Source organism: Cryptomeria japonica, chromosome 4 (genome assembly GCF_030272615.1).
Source record: "Cryptomeria japonica chromosome 4, Sugi_1.0, whole genome shotgun sequence".
Lineage (NCBI taxonomy): Eukaryota > Viridiplantae > Streptophyta > Pinopsida > Cupressales > Cupressaceae > Cryptomeria > Cryptomeria japonica.
Genome location: NC_081408.1, coordinates 57,226,586 through 57,243,583, shown reverse-complemented (window position 1 = coordinate 57,243,583; position 16,998 = coordinate 57,226,586).

Here is a 16,998-nt window from a genome sequence, read left to right as displayed (position 1 = left end):
AATGAATGTTCCAAATGTGTTGTATAATATTCTTTCCATCAGTGCAGCCGAGACACAAAAAGGTAGGCCTAACTCCATTACTCGCCATTGTTTGATTAAATTATTGGTAGAGAGGTCCTTGAGAGATGTTTCCCAAATGACCTGGGATGAATTTGTAAGGGTTAGAAGGTTTAATAATGTGGGTCCAACAGAGCATCCCCCGTCTCAAGAAAGGAAAAATTTGGAAAGACCTGGCCCCGTCGTTGAGTCCTCATCCTCTAGAATATCACTAGTTCAGGAACCTCCTGCAGCAGAGGAATCCCCACCAAAATAAATCTTGGCAGAGTCAACAAAAGTTTCAACAGGGATCTCATCACAAACCCCAATGAGAACTAGGGCCACTGCGTAGAGGGAGAAAGGTAAGGAGAAGAAAAGTGACATGGAGAAGGAGTAGGGAAAAAGTATTGATCCAACCTCTCCTGTCACAAAGAAAAGAAAAATTGCTGAAGAAATTTCTCCTACAGCCATCGTAGGAGATGTAGAAACACCTAAGGAGCTGGAAACATAAAACCCTCTTGGAGCCACTGAAGAAATGCCTTTGAGAAGAAGCCACGGGCGCTCCGAGGGAAGCCTAAAAATAAAAATAAGTTAGAGAAGCCAAGTGCTAGTATTCATGTTGACTCCCTAAAGCGAGAACCAAGTAGTCCTAACCGGGATGTTATTCCACCTACCTCACTTGTGAAGTCGTGGTAGGGTGTGAGCTTGGGTAGACTTGACAACCTAGCCTCTTTTGTAGAATAAATTGTTAACACAGAAGGTGGAGCTAAGAAGTTGAAACCTAGAGAAAGAATTCATAATCCACCCTCTTTTCTTACTAGTCATGCTACTGCTCTTGCCTTCTACAAGGAATGGGAGTCAGATAAAGCGCCGATGTAGAAAACTATTGATCAACAAAAGAAAGTGACTGAAGAAAAAGATGAGGAAATTGCTCAACTAAAGAACAAAGTGGAAACAGTAGCCACTATGATACCATAACTAATGCAGTGCAAGGCACCGCCTCAAGTCTACTTCTTGTATTTGAAAGAGCAACATATTTGCTTCCAATTGATGAGAATTGTTAGGGACTTAAGTCCTTTAGAAACACCTCAAGAGTTTTACCATGTTTATCAGACATCTCCTGCAACCATTAAAAAACTACTTTGTGAGTATTATTTACATAATTATGTTGTCCCTAATGATATTGACTAGAATCCCTTTCTCTAAATTGGAGATATTCAAATAAGGGATCTCATGTCATGGATTCAAAATGAAATCGCTAGAGGAGAACAATATAGGGTTCACAGAAAGGAGGAACTTGACCTTCCACTTGCATTGAGAGCTAAATCCAAGAATTCAAAGAGGATTTATTATGACTGGAAGGAAATTATGTATAAATTAGATTATAGAGCTAACATTCTGCCCTTAAGAGAAGAAGCATTCAAAGATTATAAGCAGATGGTTACAGTTGAGGGATAGGTGGCAATTGGACATTTAGTGAAATGCTGGAATAGTTTACCTGATGAATTGAAATAGTCTAATCTACATTCCTTACCAAACTATCATGCAATAATAAGGTGCACACCCAAATATATACATTTGGGCAGAACAAAAGGAATACACTAGTTACCCCTTAGCTTTCAGCCACCCATTCTTCTATGGCCATTGATGGGATGCAGGGACAATAATCCACCTTATGACGAAGTAGCAGAGTGCTTCAGATGGACACAGTTGGAAAAGATGAAAGGATTCTATTGGAACTTGGCTACATGAGGCAATGGATAGGTTACCCCAAGGGATTTAAGAGTTAATGCTAGAATTAGGAACATTCCTGTTGTTGGAGGACCAAGAAGAAGCTAGGTTGGGGGGTGATGATGAGCCAAAATAATGGCTCCATTTTATCAGATTTTGTCATAAAAACTCTTGCCTTGAACAATGTTTGGGTCATAGAACTTCCTTGGTTGATGTCTTTTGGGTATTACTAGATCTGATTTATCCTAGACTTAAAGTTGTTAACTGATGATCTTTATACAGTCAAACTATGCAAATTATCTGAATTAATCTTAAAATATGGTTTAATTTATGCTATGTTAGCATCAATGGATACACATGCTTTTGTGCACATTAACGCCATGATGTGGGAACAACCAAGATGAGAGGATGACTAAGTTGGCAGTTAAGGAGACACATCATCATGTCGATGGATGCAGACCCAAATAAAGTGGAGCAACATTGAAGGTGTCCATAACCAATTGACTGCTTCTTCAGTCGAGCAATTAGTGGAGCATTCATAATTGTTCCTGATGAAGCATAAATCCAGGAAATGAGGTTGTGCTATATTTTCTCAACAGTAGGATAGTTGTTTGTTCTACATTTATGTGTTGACTTCTTCTTTTAATGTAATAAATCCTGCTCACCTGTTCCTTTGGAATGTGGGCTGATAAGTTGAAAGTTTGTTATAAGTTTTTATTATAAATAAAGGTCTCTACTTCCTCGCAGGAGTAGACAGTGTGACCATAGAGCTAGTAGTATTCTGGTCCTCAAGCTTATGTGTGTTGAAATTAGCTTGAAATGAATAAGATGATGGTGATGGTATTCTGAGTTTATCAATTGTTATCTGAGTATTGGATATACTCACTCAAGGGGGGCCACTTGGTGAGTAATCCTTGTGCATTTGTTAGTTTTCATTTTGTTGTAGTTGTTGTTTTGGTGTTCGACTGTTCTTGCAACCACTGGAAATATTTCCTGTGTTTGTTCTTGCAGCCAAAATAGATAGAGTAGTTCTTGTCCGCTAACCAGAACACTATTATCAGTTTTAGTTGCTTTAATTGCTTTTAATTATGAGTTTTGATAAATTTTTGTCATTATGATTCTGCACATTTCTTTCATAAACTTTCCTTTTTTGTAGTAATATAGAATGACTTCAACTCAAGCTTAGTGCACATATAGTATCGGCCCATTTCAAGTTCACAAACCTGGTGGATAAAGTAAATGAGTCTTCCCCATAGGAAAGGTAGCTACTCATTAAGGATGTCCAATCCCTGAGCTAAGGTTTTAAAACCTAGTTACTATTCCAATTGAGAGGACCAACATAGATGAACAAGATGAACGCTTGGTATTAACCCTTGAGGATTAGGAGATTCTTTTCAAGCAGTTGGAGGGAGGCAAGCAAAGGCAATAGGAAGAGATGGAAAATGAGGCATTTGAATAGGAAGTTGGTGAAAAATAGGAATAGTTTGCTCAGCAATAAAATATTGAACAAGTACTCTCGGCAAACCTTGCCCAACAAGTTTCTTCAACACATCTACAACAAGAGGACCCCACCTCCCGACATATACATGAGCACCTTCGTGAGGAAGAGCAACAAGAAGATGATGGGCAAGAGAAACATGTGCAGACACATATGGTTATAGTTGAGGTGACGACTCAGGGTGAAGAAAATGATGAGAGTATGCCTCAATGGCTAGCTTTTAGCTTTGAAAAGAAGAAGAAGGTAGTTCTTCCCAGCATCAACCTACAAGATGCATTTACTGAATCACCAAGGCAGGTCAAGAGGGCTAAAACTCTTCATCATTTGTCGAGAGGTGAGTTAGGTGATGTCATTTCTAGTATTGCAGCTCTGTCACAAGAAGAGCAAGAAGGTGCTCAAGGATCCACAAAGTAACACATTTCATAGGTGCATCTTGGTAAACAAACCAAATGGGGAGAGATAGCCTCCTTGGATGCAACAATCACCTTAATCAAACACAAGGATGGAGAAAGAGTATAAATCTAAGAGCGAGGTTAAAGCACAATTGAAGCAATATAGGCAACTCCTTGTCGAGATGTCCAAGCTATTAGATTCAAGATTCGGGGATGCCCTACCTTCCACCTTGTCGCTCTCGCAGGAAGAAGTAAAGGCAGTATATGAAATGAGAAGGGTTGTATCAGCCCTCATGACTTGGACCGCCGATCAACTCAGCAAAGTGAGAATGTTTCTTTAAGACACCATGGAGATATATGAGAATGTCCACCATCTTGAGCATGGTCTCATCCTCCTTACCCAATAGTGGAAGACCCAATCAGATGGATTCACAAAGGCAGTCAAGTTATTGAAAAAGATCAAAGAATTGGGCGAAGATGTGATAACAAAAGAAGATGTATTGGGAGGAGAAGACCCTAGTAACCTACAAAGATGCATTGATATTTTGGAAATGAAAGTGAACACAATAGATCAATGTAGGGAAAGAGTACTAAAGGGGCATCAACCTTTTTTTGACCTTCTAGAGTGGTATGAGCAATATGTAATTGAGCTACTGGGCAAGTATGGTATAGGTTTGTTGCGAGCCAAAGCGCTCAAGTATGAGGAGGTAATTAAAAAATGGGAAGCATATGTTACCAAATACTTCTCCTCAACCATTGAGTTCGATATGATAGTCATGGATAGGTGTATGCACATGATCCTTCAATCCAACCAAGCATCCTAATTAGTTGATAATCTGGTTGAAAAGGTAGAGGAAGTGAAAGAAGCACTAAGGGTGACAAAGTTTCGCATTGGATACATACCAGACCCACCATTCACTTCCATTGAGTGTTACATCAACAACTACCGCAACTACAAATAGGTAGTTGACATGTAGATGCAAATACAAAGAAGCCCCTCACTGAGAGGGTCACTGTAGTTCACTCATAGTCTTCCACCACACCTATAATAAATTAGCACCACCAACAAGAGGTACGACACATGTGAGGATTACAAAGAAATTGCACCTGGAAGACTATTTTTGATGCCTCTAGCTTAGTAATAGTAAAGTGGAGTTCCAAAATCAATGACTTGCATGTAGATTGCGACTCCCACCATTTTGTAACTAGGTCATAGGCATATTTTTCTCCTAAAAGGAAGGAGGCATGACACTATAAATGTAATGAATTAGGCCATGAGAAGGGTCCAAAAATTGATGATTTGAGGCCCTAGCTTAGGATTTCTTTTCATTTTCAGCATTCAGTTTTAGACTTTGTTGAATTTTTTGAGTACCAGTGCTCGCTCTTACATTTATTCTTTCATAAATAATCAATAAAAGTTGTTGTTTTAGATTACATGTTCCATGACCAATGCTAAATTGAGTTAGTATTTCTTTTATCATGATATCTTCTCTTAATTAGGATAACATGAATGTTCTAAATGTTATGATGTTCATTGCTTTGTACCCGAGATTGCTTAATTAGCTTTGCGTGCATATGAGATCGTAGGTCTCCTATGCAAACATAAATCCTATGTGATGCTATTCAAATTGTTATTGATAATATCAAATTATTGGAACTCATTTTCTTTAATTCAACAAGCTTGTATGGTTATTTTCCTTCCTGTGAACAAGTTGCATAGACCCCGAGTTACCCAAGCATTGTTGTGACCCAACTAACGAGACCTTGGGGAGCACATATATTGTAATCCTTTCTATTTTTAGAAGAGGTTCCACATATGTGAAACTTGCATGGAGGTGAGTATAAAAGACTCATCAACAGTAATAGGGGCTTTCCTTAGGTCAAACCCCAGTTTTGGAATTAACCATGGAATTGAAATAGATGTAATTAAAATGACTGTAATGAAAGGTTGTCATTTTGAGGGAGATTTTGAATTATAAATGAAAATTGAATCATGAAATAGGGTGTAGATCTCCACTTCAATGCTTCAATCTTGACCTTATCACTGCTCGAAGTCTTGAAGGAAGACTGAAAATTCTCAATTGCTCTTGAATGCTTGATCTCACATGTGCTTGAATTTGCTCTTGGATGTCAAATGAGAGGGGTAGCCCTCTTTATATACTTTCCTATAGGGAAAATTGATTAATTTTCTGATATGAGCCAACATGGAGAGGGAATTTCCACTCATATTTGAAATGTGAAAATGAGTTAAAGGGGCCCCAAAAATGAGGGGGACCATTTTGTGGTGCCATGGTCCTATTGAGGACTAGGGAGCCACGCCCAAGTCCTGCCCTATTTTGGGGCAAGGATCAAGTGCCTTATGAATAGGAAATATCAAAAAATGATGCAATATGGAAAGGGCATGAGCATAATCAGGTCCCAAGTAGGCCAAGAGGCAAAAACACTAAGGTAAGGAGCCAAATGCGTTCAAAATTGCAAAGGGGTGCAATTTTAGGACACTACAGAAGGTAAGTGTACATAATTACTAACCACAATCTCAATTTATGTATAGTTCACAAGTTGAATTTGTTTGTTACTTTAGCTATTTTGCTCCCCTTTTTCTTGTCTCTTTTCTTTTCTTTGACGTTTTTTCTTGAGTAGATTCACATGCACAAAAAAATCGAGGAAACTATTGAGGTGAAAAGTACACCTCTCAATTCTTTTCCTCTTGGTTTATACCACGTTGTGTGAGTGTTTGATATACATAATCTTAACACATAATTTTTCCATCTGATTTGGTATCATCACCTATCGCAAGCTCTCTTTGTCATTTAAAAATGCCATATTATCTTTGCTAAACCAATTTCATTTCCAAGATAAGCACTTCCTTTACTTAGGTTAAAAGATTGCTTGGATTGCGGAAACAACCTTTCAACTTGGAGCACTCAAAAGTGACATGTGTGTTTTGAATTATAAAAAGATATAAACTGTTTAAATGTGTAATTATGTTTCTAATAAATATTTTTAGTTAGATATACTTTTTTATAAATTTAAGAGAATATTTTGATTGTCAAAAATTTAAAATAGATGAGGTTGATAGGAATTAGCAAAAACTATAGTAAATTTAGTTCATTCTTTGATTGCTTTCATTTAACTAACTTGAAATCTAGTGCATGGATGTTTTTTTTTTTATAAATATTTATTTTTAATCATTTTTAAAAGTTAATTTTGTTGGAGTAAATGGGGTATATTTCCTAATTGGTTTACCTACTAGGTCTTATTCACACTAGTCTAGTTAAGTTAACTTATGGTACACATGCTATCCCTTTGTGTCTCCTTCCATATGATTGTGAAACATGTCATAATATTGTGATTTCTTATCTAATCCTCTTGCATATATAATCAAGGTCTTTCTTATACATTATGTATCATCAACCCATTTGATTATTGTATTGTTTTTGTATTCTTTAATAAAATAGAACTATTATCTCATGTTTGATCTCTCTCATTCTTTAATTGAATCTCCTAGATCTTGCATGACTACCTCCATAGCTACTACTGCATGGTATAAATCATTTATACCAACTCTTACATTATATCATTATTTGTGGGATTTCTTATTATTATCATTTTTGTGATATCTAAGTTGCAGATCTTGGTTGCTCTTAAAAAGTTGAGTTTGCTTCTTAAAAGATCTTTGAATGTTTAGATGACGAGGTTTCTTTATATTATTCTCCCCCTCTTACAATATAGTTGTTTGTTAGGTCCCAGAGGCAACTGAGAGGGGGGGGGGGGGTGAATCAGTTGCCTAATATAAATTTAAACCAAAACAACTTAACCAGATTATTACTTTTTAACAGATAAATGTAATACCAACAAAGAATAATGCATGAAACAAAAAGCCAAAGTCATCCACAACACATAACACCAATACTTGTACGTGGAAACCTTGTAAGGGGAAAAACCACGGTGGGAAACCTTACCCACAATCAGATGATACTACTGCAGATAGTAAATGTACATAAATGGGGTCTGCACATGTAGAAAGGCCAAGCGCCTAGAGCTCACTGCTCAATCACAAATGAGAGTCACACTGACTACAATTGGATGGTTAAATCCAATAGGAATGTACTGCTCAAAGTAGCATCTTCATATGCTTGATTCAGTACCGGTGTATTCTTGATATGCTTTCACAAAAACCTAGCTTCACCTTCAAATGATGTTTGTGTGTATAGCTTTGCTTAATCTCGCATATACCTTCCCTCAAATCTATTTCGCATTCCACATCTGATCTTTACAAATAAGATCTTACATTTATACCATAACCTAAGACCAATTTTAGTAGGTCGGCTCTACAAGATATTACAATAAAATCATTTTACAAACAATACAATATCCGATGCAATAACTGATTCAACATGTCGGCTTATTGCATTTACAACAATAATTAATCATTTCCATAGCGTGTCGTGCTGATCTAGAAAAGATAAACCCGCCGGTGTAACCCTGGACCTATTTGTCAGTAACAAGAAATATGCGAATATGAATATGCTAATAAACAATTCTCCAAGTTAAGATGTCCAATCTATGTCTTAGACATTACCAAGTGTTTTCCATGCTATTCCAAGTGTTGGTGATCATTATATCCTGCCGGTGTACCATATACCGGTGACTATGCATGTCATAACCCTCTTTTTGGACCTTGATATGACTTGTTATTAATAATAATATTATTATTATTATTGTTGTTGTTGTTGTTGTTGTTGTTGTTGTTGTTGTTATTACTACTACTACTACTACTATTATAATATTAATTTTATGAGTAATGTTAGAAAGAAAAGATAAATTGAAATGAGGTTGAAGTTTTTAAATAAAAAGGAATTTAAGTGGTGACACACACATGAGGTCATAATTTATTTGAAAATTGTTTATTTTCTCAATATCTTAATTGAGCACATGGTGTAGGAGAAATAAGAAGATTCTAGAAAAGAAATTTAAATTTTAAAATATTAAAGAATAAATATTATATTTAGCAAATATATGACATGGGAGTTACAAAATTATTCTATGACAAGAATAACTCTATTCATGGCATTTTTATGACAAAGGAGTTACAAAATGCATTTTTGGGGGAGAATTCAAATTTGAATTTCAAATGCATGGTCAAGTGTAACCCCCACTATGACAACAATCATTGTGCATGAAATTAATTTTGAAAATTCTTATTTCCTCAATATGTTAATTTAGCACATGTCGTAGGAGGAAATAGAAGATTCTAGAGGTAAAATTCAAATTGCATATTCTGCATGTAACTCCTCCACCAAGTGATCAATCAATTTTGCATGAAACCAATTTTAGAAAAGAACCTCCATTTTCAATTAATTATCTTGATAGTGGAATTGGTGCATCTTTTCTATATAATGTATGCAAATCTTTCAAAAAAAGGGTTCATAGTTTGTGAATGAAAAGAAATTTTCTAGAGTTCTTGTTCTTGTTGGTAGAAGTAGAATTTGGTAGTCACTTGTATAGTAGGTTTCTTTTAAGTTTGGTTGAACAATTTTTCATGAAGCTACAAGGAAGGATCTAAGAAGGATAGCTAGAAGATTGGACTCAACATCAAGCTTCGACAATCCAGGTTCTCGTCCCTTGCATTCTCTCATTTACATGTGAAAATTTTGTATTTTTTTTATATATAGATTTTATCTCTTTGGAATCTTCATTTATATATATATATATATATAAAAAAAAAAAGTGCTCATCTTAATTGTTTAGAAAGATTAATCAAAAGAAAATCTACTTTCATTATAAATAAAAATAACTAAATAAAAAAAAAGTAATACACAGATAAAAGTTCTTTTTCAAAAAAATGCATATGAATATTCTTTTTATATATTTAATTTGTTTTAGAGAAAAAGAAAGAAAAATCAAATCTTTGCTTTTGCTTTCTTGAATTTTCAAATCTAGAAAAGATCTTTGTAAAAAAAAAAAAATCTTATTTTCCATATGTAATTATCTAGATGTGAATGAACTTATTTTTCTGTGAATATATGTTGATCATCTGTGTATAAATCCTTAATTTATTTATTTTATTACTTTCATGTGAATAAACTTATTTCTGTGAGCATATGATTACTTGTGTATAAATATTACTTCTCTTATTTATTATTTTTCCGCGAATAAATATTCTCTTTGTGAATATAAATTTATTCATTTGTGTATAGATCTTGTTTTACTCTTTTTGTGAGCATAAAGCATAAAATTGTTCCTCTGTGTAAACATCTATGAATATAATCTTTCCTTGCCTGTAAATAAATTTTACTCTCTCTGCGAATTAATTTAATTATTTTTCTGTGAACATATACTTGTTCATCTATTCAGAAAAATTTGTAGCTCCCTGGGAACATGTGTTTTTCTTTCTGCTTGAATAATATCACTTCTTTGAGAAACTTAAAATTTCTTTTTTACCCATCTCGAATGCATCAAAGATAAATTTATTTATTTTCTTTCACTTATTGTTCTCTGTGAATTAATTATATCTTTTAGTGAATATATTATTTAATTCCCAAGTCTATCTCTGTTTATTTATTTTTTATAAACTCAGATCAAATCAATATATATATATATATAGATAAATACATTAAAAATATATATATATATATATATATATATATATATATATATATATATATATATATATATATATATATATATATATATATATATATATATAAAAGTATCCATGTTATATCTGCGGTTATTTTTATAGTTTTGTTTTTAATTTAGTTATTAATAAATTATTAATATAATTGATATATTATATATAGTTGACTCTAATAAGTTTAGGATATAAAATAATATTGGTATATGTTGTCTTAAAATTAGTACTAATTGATTATAAATAACATCTTGTTAATGTTAAATTGATTTGCTTTGATTCAAGTTGAGTGAATTAAATTATAATTTATTAATTGTTGAATGAATGAATTTTGGCCTTATTAAAAGTAAAATACAATTAGGATTTACAGTTAAAATTTATTTTATGTATATATACTAAGGGGTTTATTTAGTTAAAATTTATTCATTAGAATTTGGTAATTAAAATTTATTTATGTCAATATAGTTGAAATTTAATTTATAACCTACTCTTATAAGAAGAGATTTATTCTTTAGTGTATAGTAAAGTTTGTTTATTAAAGAAAAATTTAAGAGGTGATTAATCCCTTAGGGGGGAAAATGTTATTTCACTAATGATACACTTATTCTATAGTATTGGTTTTTTCTTCTTCAGGTGTCTCTATTTAGTCTCAAATTGTACCTAGTAGTAAGTAGATTTTCCCAAGACATTTAATACATTTCAAATATCTAAGTTCTTTATTTATTTATTTTTAATTTTTGGACTCCAAACTATCTTTTGTATATTTCAATTAGTACAAGCATCAAATGTTAAAGGAATTTACCTAACAAGTAGATGTGTTTAGATTCATAGTAACCCTTTTTAGGTATTTTAGCAATATGAGTCAATGTTAGACAAATTTTTGCCTCAATTTGAAAGGTTGATTATTTGATTTGTTTCTTTATTAGATTCCAAGATATGAGTATATAAGGCATTACGAATAGTCACTTCTTTTAATAGTTAAAATCATTTACCTTCTAGCTAAAAGAAACATAAGACTAGTAAAAAGGAAAAGTTACACTTAATAATACAAGTAATTAGTAAGGATAAATTTAATTAACATTAAAATTAAAGGTAAATTGCATAGTTAAATATTCATATGGTAATAGTATTAATTAGGATGCAAAGAGAGTTTATTCAAAACCGAAATTGTTTTAGCAAATGAGTTTCAAGAAACCTATTCTGTGATCACTTAGAAAATTAAATAACAATTCTAATTGAGGGTAATTTAAGGAGCAAACATTAGCTCCCTTTGAAGTATTTGAAATTGATAAAGAACTATTATTTGTAGAATGTATCCAACAATAAAGTTAACGTTACTTCAAGTGGAAGGAGTAATTAGTTATCACTTTATAATCTTGCAAAGGTATTAGTTCAAAAACAACTAGAAGTTTATTGATTGGAATTGTTTATTAGGAAACTTAGTATTATTTACTTGGTTAACTAGCAAGTGTTTACACTCTTGTCTAATCTCTTTTTCAAACAATTAGTAACTAAGAATAATGTGGTTAATTTGAAGCTTATTGTTGAATAGTTGTTTCCTTTTCCCTTCAACAAGTGAGTATTAAATTCATTTCCAAAATATAATTATTTGATAATTTAAATTCTATTTCAAGCAATTTAGTACCTTTCAAGTATTAGGATTCACATTTAAAGTAGTGTTATCATTTGTAGATGAAATTTGTATTACTTCATATAGGAGAATTAGTTGTGATTATTATTAAGTACTTTTCACTTCAAACAAGTAGGTGTTAAAATTCATTTCCAAATTCTTGCTATTCAATCATTTAATTTTTTTCAAGCAAATCAGTACTAGGATTCATACTTATTGTGTAATGGTTTGTCCAAAACAATTATATCTTGCAAGTAATTCAAATATTTTTCATAATTTATCTTTGAAAGTATCATGGTTTCCAAGCAATTAGTAATTTCATGTATTTAGTTTAAGTTTTCAAATTTTTAATTATCATAACTTTCCTTCAAGGAAAATACTATTCCAAGTAGTCGATTTGTTTATGTTCCTTTCAATTACGTAAAATTCATAGTTTAGTTTTTAAATTCAAGCGATAATTCCTTGTATATAATAGTTTCTTTTTCATAATTGTATTGGTATATTGCTTCTTTTAGGATTCATGAATTCAAAGTTAAATTCCTAGTTAGATAACTAAACAAGAGGAGTTGAAACCAAAAATTAGTGGCGTTCGGTATCTATGGTGCCTCTGGGTCACACTTACGGGTAATGTCCTCGTGTTGAACTACTGCACTTAACGCCTAATAAAGTTGCAATAACGGTGTTTGTGGCATCGTCCCTTTAAATCGCCAGGGAGAAATAAGGGTCATTTGGAAGCTAAAATCCAAGGGGCGGGTAATCCCCCTTGGATCGATAATCTAAAAAGATTAATTTTTAAATGAATTTACATCCACTAAATTAAACCTTAGAAAACCCCATTAGGGTTTGGCGGTGTGTGATAATTTAGAATTTATCTATCTTGATGGATTTTTTTCAAAGTATGATAATGGATTAAGGGTGATGTATTTAATAAAAAATAGGACCTAGTTGTTTTAGGCCACAAGCATGAGGTCACCTTGAGCCTTTTTGCTATAGAGCTACCATCGTGGGTAGCAACCGCAAAGAAACTGTCTGGGACATTGACCCTAGAAAGGGTTGCGTACTCACCAAACAGTTTACATTAAACCATAGTTGGAAACCAGAACTGCATACTTTACGCCTTGATCCCGTGCCGAAACGGGTATGTAGGCAGTCTAGGGATGAAGTTGTCCCTTGTACTCAGGTGTTTGGGGATGGGGATTAGGATTTGGTTATGGGTGAGTAGCTGGTTCTTGAAGCTCCTTGATCTTTTAAATCAAATGGTGCAAATAGTAATTGAAATGTTAAAATTAATTCAATGCATACTCAAAAGGAATCCCGTATGGATTCACTTGACTTTCCGAGGCTTTAGGCCGAATTCTGAGGCAGAACTCAAGCTTGTTAATGTAATTATTTTTATACTCCTAAGGACGACGACCTCGGTGCACTCCTAGTAGGGGAGTGTAGTCTTTAGAGAGTGGCTCAAAACCCGAATGGTCCCGATGAGTCTAAAGTCTCTGGCCAAAGCATTTCCTATTCTTATGAATAGATGCCTACCCCATTTGGGTAGATGCCTATCCCAGATTGGATAGATGAAACATCTTGTCTCGTATGGACAGATTCCTAACCCGTATGGTTAGATGCCTAACCCGTATGGTTAGATGCCTAGTCCCGTATGGATAGATGCCTAACCCATATGGTTAGATGCCCATCCCGGTTGGATGGATGCCTATCTTGTTTGGATAGATGTACCTGAGTATGTGATTGAATCAAAAATAAATAAGAATAAGAAAGAATAAGAAATCAATAATTTTATACATTAAAAAAAAAAAAAAAAAAAAAATCAGTTGAGTTTTTGGATTAAGTAAGTGGGCTACTATAGTGCAAAAGTCACTTGCTTGCCGGTGAATGTTGCTGGATCTCCAAAGTGTTGGAGTTTTAGTAGGTGTTGACATCAATGACAAAACCATACCAAAATACCAACAATGTTAATCTTCCACATTCATTAATTTATAGTTTTGAATCATCCATTGAAGCTCCCATTGTTCATAGTTCTTCAAATAACTTCAATGTTGCCATCATTTCTAGTAATTTAGTTCAATAAGACCATTTTAGTCTTTCAGGTTCAAGTTTGTGGGATTACTAATTGACAAGCTTTTTTTTTTTTTTGTATCTCATATTGTACATTTGGAGGACACACTTTTATACTTTCACATCCTCTTTTATCATAGTTACAACCCAATGTTTATCACATTGTCATTGTATTTATAGATTATGATAGTTCTGATACTTAATGTAAGTATAGATCCAATAGCCAACAATATGAGGGGGGGGTGAATCATACAAACTTAATCTTCCATAAAAACATCAGATTCAACCTCAGTAACATATACTTCAGTAATATAACCAAAATTGTTAAACATGCAAACTCAAAAGCATATGAACATCATAAACCTCATAACACCAGATTTAACGTGGAAACCCAAATAGGGAAAAACCACTGTGGGATTTCAGACCCACTAAGAAATATACTCTTCTAGAGTATGCTCGGTTAAAAGCAAATCCTGTTAAAGATTACAAACACATTGCTAGATGTGACCCGGTTAAGGGATTTCCCTCATATCTGTTAGGATCTTCACCTTGTTAGAAGTGACCTTGTTAAAGGATTTCAAACACTCAATTAGAATGTCACCTTGCCAGAGGGTTTTACAAATAAGACTGTTAAGTCCACTCGGTTAAGAGATTTTCTGTCACTTTCACAAAATAATAGTAATAAAAATCTATCTGCAACTTCGCATCTAAAATGCTAAAGCAAATTCTTATTTGCTCAATACAATCTAGACATAGAACTAATCTTGTCCATCTACTGGGCTTCTATACTCTTTTATTCAAACAGGTCTTCAAGCTTCTGTGCTCAGTAATCACTATGTAGCATCCCTGTGCAAACACTTGCCCGCATACATTATTTATCAATAGTTCCCTATTTATAAACAATTAGCTAACCGCATAATTTCCTTGATCACATTTCCCATGATCAATCATAGCCATCAGATCTTCAAACTTGTCCAGGTTCAATGCATCTTTCGATCTAAATTTTTTTTACCTCGCCTAGGAACTTGCATATATTTCTTGGAACTTGTGCCAGGGTATTGCGGTTCAATCTGCACTGTAGATCTTCATGTCGAATTTCCATTGCCTTAGATTCATTAACAAACTTCATGCACGACATACCAATCATTTAATCAGTTCCAGCTCATTAGCTTCCTTCATTAAATAACACATGTAACCATTTAATACATTTTGTTACAGCTCGGTTACAACTCGGTAACAACTCAGTAAATACTATACTTCACTCGGTAGACATTTTGCCTTCATTAACCGATAGCGATAACCTTAGGGTTTACCGACTAGGTTCTTTATTTGGTAACATAGTATAGTATTAACCTTTACAATTTACAACATATGTATGATGTTAAAACAATCTAAACATCATGATCTCATCATTGTCTGACTCGGTAATAGTTGCCCATTGAACACCTTATTCATCCCCTTATTCATCATAATCTTTCATGTGTCTTTTACCGACATCTTTATACTATTCAAATCATACTTCTCAAGATATGGCAACATCATACTAAATTAGAAAATCAATTTCTTGACATCAATGACAAAATAATAATATCAAGATAGTAAATGTTCATCCTTAATCAGTTATATCCATAGTCATCAACAACCTTCTCAATATCCTTATTGAAATGCCAACAATCTTTCATTGTTTGTTATAATGCTATATTGCCAACAATCTCCCCCTTTGGCATTGATGGCAAAATCAATTGATTTGACCTTAAAAAGTTTCGGATTGCTGTGATTCTGAAATGCTGAAATTCTCTCCCCCATACATTAGACTTCTCCTCTTTTCTTCAGTCTTCTCAATTTGTCTTCTCAGTTTTCTCCCCCTTATATTAGTTTTATCCCCCTTTAACAACAATGCCAAAAAGTAAAGAACTAAAACATAATTTCTTTCTGTATGAAGTGATTTCCTGCTGTTGTGTATCAATTCAGTCTCGGTCACAGCATTTTGTCTTCAATTCTTGTTCCCTATTTTGTTTCCTATATTATTTCCTATAATAATTCCTGTACACCTTTAGAAAACATCCTAAAGTGTGTAATGTAGCATCAACTCCTAAAAGATATTCGATAGTCATCAGATTGATGCTTTCACCGAACTCGGTTAGTGAGTAGAAGATAGGGGTAGGACCCCTAACTTACTTCTGAGATATTCAAAAGTGTCCCTTGGTAGTGGTTTGGTGAAGATATCTACTATTTGTTCCTTTGTGCTAACATATTCCAACACCACTTTCTTCTCTTGAGCTTCTTCTCTAAGATAATGATATTTGATAGAGATGTGCTTTGTCTTAGAGTGCATAACAGGATTCTTTGAAATGTTAATGGCACTAGTATTGTCACAGAATATAGTTACTGGCTCGGTAACTTGCTCATTTATACCTTCCAACAGTTGTTTGATCCATGCAATGTTGGTACAATTCAATGCTGCAGCAACGTATTCAGCTTCTGCTGTTGACTGTGAAACACATCCTTGTTTCTTGCTAAGCCAACTCACTAGTCTTTCTCCTAAAAAGAAAGCTCCTCCACTTGTGCTTTTTCTGTCATCAATGTTGCCTGCCCAATCAACATCAGTATAAACTTTTAAATCAAAATCATTTCCTTTCTAATATACTAAGCCATAATCCTCAGTGCCTTTCAAGTATCTAAAAATTCTTTTGATTGTTGTCATGTGTATTTCCTTAGGATCTGTAGAGAATCTTGCAACTATACCTATTGCATGTGCTATGTTTGGTCTGTTGTGAACAACATATTGTAGTTTTCCAATCATGGATCGATAAAGTATCTCATCAACAGATGCAGATTCATCATTCTTTGATAATTTACAGTTGGTAGTCATAGGAGTACTTACTGGTTTTGAATCCTCCATTCCAAATTTCTTCAAGATTTCCTTTATGTACTTGGATAGAGTAATGAAAATCTCATTTTTCATTTGCAGTATCTGTAAACCTATAAAATACTTTATCTCACCGATTAA